Consider the following 6000-nt stretch of genomic DNA (forward strand, 5'->3'; position numbering starts at 1 on the left):
CTGAAAGTATATCCTGCACATATGCAGAATATTGTTTTAGATAATCAACTGTAGATGAATTTTCCATGAAGACATTTGTAATTTTTCCATGTATGTTTTTAGCATTGGATAAAGTTTTTAAATTTAGATGGGGATTTGTGTGTATGTCACAAAAGAGGGTAGAAACTGCACATTTTTAGTGATACATTTTTAAGATAATGTATATGTGCAAACTCGGGAGCAATTTCTCTTCCCAGCTATTTATTGCCAGAACAATGGAAAAATGTTATCTTGATACACAATATTATTATACAGCATTATGGAGAGATAAAAGCTCCTCAGCAGCAAATGTTGCCCACCTCACTTGTAAAATTCACTGCTAGTGTCTTCTTTCTCTCTTTTTATTTCTATTTATTTATTTATTGTTTATTTGGTCATGTTTATTGGGTAAATATGTACTTTAAGCTGTGAACACTTCTAGACAATGTGCATTTCTGTACACTTTGGGCATTGCAAACAAAGCATATGTGAGTGATCAGAAACACACAAACAAAATTCTCATAGATTGTTTTACAGGACTCAGTAACTCTACTTTGATCTAGCATGGCTCTTACATTGTTATGTTCTTATATCTCCCTTTTAGTAGTGTTAAGTCTGCTTGCCAGATTCAGTGGCTTCCAGTGACAGATCTGTTTTCCCTGCCTTTGCGTAGGAGCATCCCATCTGTCCCTTAGTACAGACGCATTAGTATCTGGACCAGGTATCATTCCTTAAACTAGGAATGGCAGACTGTGGGCCTCTTGAAAACCATGGAGCAAATGTCTACATGTGCTTTACATAACTATATCCCCAGTGTTTTCCAGACTTTTAATGAACTATTCATTTAGTAGATCATAGCACCACTTTTAAGTGGCTTCCCTAATACTCTGATTAATTCTTTCATGAATTAATTAGTTATATTTAGTTGTAATTAGTTTTTAAAGAGCTTTGCAGCTGTAAAACACTAGGAACGTGACAGGTATTTTCATTATTATGAGCCTCTGAAGTTTTTGGTTGGTACATGTACAATTTAATATAGCTTGAAACCTGCTTAGGAATAAAGTACTAGATATTTGGCTATGCACTCACCCTTCTCGATCCTCAGCCATGCACAAATAACACTTTTCTATTGAATATTTATAATTACTATGAAGTTGTCTAGATAAAGACAAGTACATTTTTACACTGTGTATATTTTAGAAGAAAGAGGAACAAAGTACAAACATGAATCATGATAAGGAATATTTAGGAAATCCACAGAAAGAAGGTGATCTGCTAAAGGAAGCAATTATTTTTTATACACATGCCAAGAAAAACACATTCAGCAAAGATCAACCTCAAGCTGGCCCCATTAGGCCAATTTCAGTTTGTGAAAATACTAACAAACTGGTTCTTCTGTGAAAAGTAAATATTGTGTGTGTGTGTTTGAATAGGATTTTTTAAGGTTATGTTATACAGTACTTTAAAGAGTTTCATTCATGTACACTGGAACTGATAGGTTAGAATGCTGGGCAGAAAGCAACAGAATTAAATTCAGTAGGGACAAAAGCCAAGCCACTTAGGAACAAGAAACCTAACACACTGCTACAAGATGGGAAACATTTGGCTCAGCAATACTACAAATTAGAAGAATCTTGGGGTTGTTGTAGATCACAAGCTAAACAAGAGCCAACAATGTGATGCAGCTGCAAACATTATTTTGGGCTGCATTAACAGAAGCATCACTTCCAAAACATGTGAAGCACTAGTTTCACTACACCCAGCCCTAGTTAGACCTCACCTGGAGTTCTGTGTCTAGTTCTGGGCACCTAGGTTTAAAAAAAATTGCAGAAAAGACTGAAAGGGTACAGAGGATGGTAACCGAGATAATTCAAGGAGGGGAGGCTAAGCCCTATGAAGAAAGATTGAGAGAACTGGGCATGTTCAGCCTCCTGAAGAGAAGACTGAGGGGAAATATGATAGCACTGTACAAGTACCTGACAAGAGGTAGTTGTGACAAGAGGTCACAAGAGGAAGGACAAGATCTCTTCTCATTCATTCCAGCGTACAGGACATAATGGTTTTAAGTTAAAAGAAACCACATTTAGACTGGACACCAGGGAAGAATTTCCTGATTGTCAGAGCAGTATGACAATGAAACCTATTACCTGGGGAGGTTGTGGGTTCTCCCTCACTGGAGACATTCAGAAAGTGCTTGGACAGTCATCTGAATGGGATGGTGTGACTTAGTGTCTTGCAATAGCAGGGGGTTGGACCCAATGGCCTTTTGGCCCCTTCCAATGCTATCATTCTAGGAATCATTATTGAAATGTGATTACTGATTCTATGACTCTTTGTTTATTCTCGTTGCAAATGGCTTCTGAATCAGTCACTATAGACACTTTCACAAACTTTGCAATCCCTTCTACCACCTTGTTGCTCTTTACCACATATCTTGGGTGGCAATTACTGTTCCAAGAGAATGTACTTTTTTGCAATCCTGATATATGATAAGGAATCTTAAACAGTGTCACTTCATTCCTCATCAGCACAAATAAGGAGATCTGCAACTCAATGTTGCAAAGCCATGGAAATATCACCAATATCACTTCCTGCACTGATGGAGGTTGACAAAGAAGGACATACTACAGTCTTTCTTAAGAGCTTGGAAGCATCCAACATGTCCAATAACTTCACTAAACCATTGAATTCTGGGATTGAATCCCTGTGTAGGCAGCTCTGTTGGAACTGAATCAGAGCTGTCTCCTGCTCCTCCTCCTCCTCTTCAATAGCCACACACTGGTACATTGCAATACTCTTCATCATCACCTAACATGGAAGAAAGCAAAGCTTGCAGAATCAAATGTACTTACAGTCTGTTTTTTTATGACTTTCATATGTCCAAAAACACATCACAAAGCAGTTTATAGCATAAAAATACAGAATGCCTATAGTTTAAATATTCCAAAATCTATTTAGAATGCTAAATCAAAAGACAAAATATGCAAAGAATTTAAAATCAGAGAAGAAAACTTTTGAGTGTCAAACAATTATAATGTCACATCAGTGATTAACTTTAGACTCCTTCGAGACCTTCTCCCTTATCTACCGCTTCTTTTCTTCCCAAATGAAACATTTACCCTGCCACTATACTGAGGATTCGTTTTCCATTTTCCTTGTAGGAGGAAGAGTGCATCCTTTGTGTGCTCTTTTTCTTCTGCTGCCTTCCTATTCTACTCCACAGTCACAAAGTGGTGCTGCACTGTAGCACAATTCTAGGAAAAAATATCCTCACTATCTTCCACCTAAAAGAAAGGGGAGGAAGAAAACCATGGAAATGCTTGGAATACACAGGAGAGGCTGTGGAGGATGGAGGCATTGCATAAAGTCCCCACAAATTATGGTGGGTGAGGTGCACAGTAAATGCCTCTCATTACAGAAACACTACATCTCAACTCTCTGGCAGAAATACAAAACACATGGGTCTTTGAATTACTTGCTGTAACAAAAATTGAATCAGCAGAATGTGTGTGGGAAGTCGCAAGCTGTAGCCTGCTGCCTGAGAAGTGGGGCAGATGTGTAGTCCCCGGTATATGCCTTTATTCTTTGGCTACTTTCTCCAAACAACTCACTCAGCTCCCCTGCCACCTCCCTAGCCCTGCTAGTTGCCAGCAGCCATGGGAAAAAATGTGCATGCAGATGATTTATCCTGCTAACTGTGTTAGCTCCTCCAGGCTCATGGAACTGTGCTGCAAGAGGGATCTGAAAGGCCTTTGCTCCATAGCCACTGGTGAAACAGCCCATTCTGGGAGCTGCCACTGGTGGTAATTGGCGGTAATAGAGCATTTTATGGGCAAAATGAGGTTGAGGGGCATGGTAGACATCTTCACTTCCAGCAAAGACCAATGGAGGTATACAGCCATCCAACCCTAACCACTTCTAGTAGCCTAGCTTCAGAGAATAAGGTTTCAGTGCATGTTTCTTCCATACCCTTACATTTCAGTTTCTGGGGCTGCTAAGCAAAAAGCAATCATTTTATAGCTAGTGTCAAAACAAAAATGTCTGTGTGCTTTCACTTTTTTCACAGTGTGCAAGTTTTTCCTGTACTGCATTTTATTATGTCTTTCTAGAAAACATTTCAATATTTGAAATGCTACTCAGTGAGTGCCACACTTAAAAACAAAAGGTGGCCCAGGAGTGTTGATGCTTCACATCTTGAAGCTCCACTTCCACCCAATAGCCTGACTCCATAGAAAATGGAGACTTGGAAAATGGCTTTTCAGGTTAGCCACTGCAAGTACTGTCACTTATAAAATGGAAAACAGTCATGAATACTGAGGTGCCACCATAACTGAAAAGTAGGAAGTATGCATTCTTTGTATTTTATAAATAAAGCATCAAATGTCACTGTAAACACCATTTCCAAAGTTCCTCTCTTTATCCTCTTCATAATTCTAATGGATCAAATTTGTTATTTGAACTTTATTTTTTCTCATTTTGTTCTGTAAATATTTTAGCCACACAGGAATTTCTTTCTTGTTTCCAGGATACTTGATCCTTAAATATGCCCAGAATCTTCTTTCTTTCTCTGTTTTTAATTAAAACATCTCAGTTCATTCATATAGCTCTTTCTTTGTTAGATTTTTTTTTAAAATAAAGAACATTAAATGATCCATCTGCTAACATGATCACCTCTCTCAGTGTTCTGTTTATATACTACTGGAACCTGATTTCTGCATTACAGATGAGTTTCTTTCAGTTTTAAGTAATATCAGGTGCCATAAAGAATTCTGAAATATATATTGAGCAGAATTCTTTAGGTATAATCATTTGCACTCCCTTCCTAATCCTCAAGTGGGCAAGCTCAAAACCCACACATGCTCATTTCAATAAACTGAAACAAGAGCTTTGGCAATGATTTGCCCTTAAGGAGGAAATTTTGTCCTTTAGTAAGTTTTGACCCAATGCTTATTTTATACACTTTTGTACAGTATACACTTTCACTGAAGCACTGAACCAAATCCCTGTGGAACCCTTTTCCATCCCTGCCCCCAAGTCCCACAAACAGAAATGTGATCTGAAGTTTACCTTTTTTTTAACCAACAGTAGGGACCTCCTAACAATACAAAGAAATACTAAGGGTCAGAATGAGAATGATCATTGTGAAGCTTTCTATTTGTGTTCATTTGGCACACCACAACACTCCTGCTCCCTATAATTGCTTCATGGCTCCAAGAACCATGAAGCCTAGTAATGTACTTTCAGACCAGAACTTATTGTAAGTATTGAATTATTTTGGGGTATGGATTCTGCAGGCTCAGGAGGTGAGCATGCCTGGCAACTTCTATCCACTGATAGAATCAAGCCAAACCTCCTTGATTCCTTTGGGGTTCAACAGAGGCTGAGCCAAATTAGTGTCCTGATAGGTAGGAACCATGATAGGACTGGTTGTGTTCAACCCAGGGGTACTCATGATATTTTTCTTTTTTAAAAGGCATTTCTGTTATAAGTTTTACAGACAAAATATTACAAAGATAAGAAAATTTTATATTGCTTATCAATTACATACATCCATTGATGATTTGTATGATGCATTTCCATTCAGCTATGCTATCACAGATACAGAAAATGCTTTTATACTGGCCTTCTCAAAGTGTGGAAGTCATTAGGTTATGAATTATGTTTTGAGTTAGGGTTTTAAACTTTTAAAATGACTATTTGTTCCCAGAAAGTATGCTGTTTACACTTAAAGATTTAATCTATTCTTTTAAATTAATGCTAATTGTGTCACCTGTTGACAGAGTTTACATTATTGCTGTAGTTTAGTTCAAGCTTAATTCTCTCCTTTCTTTTCCACTCTTTTCACTTGAGGAAGTAGGACATTATTATGAAGTCTCTAAATTTTTAATTTAGTCTGATAGACTAGATGAATGCTTTCTTCAATTATTAAAAACCCAAATTTTCCCCCCTTGATTTTTGGCACTAGAAGATGTGGGGGGGGGG

Source organism: Varanus komodoensis, unplaced genomic scaffold (genome assembly GCF_004798865.1).
Source record: "Varanus komodoensis strain SLA01 unplaced genomic scaffold, ASM479886v1 scaffold25, whole genome shotgun sequence".
Lineage (NCBI taxonomy): Eukaryota > Metazoa > Chordata > Lepidosauria > Squamata > Varanidae > Varanus > Varanus komodoensis.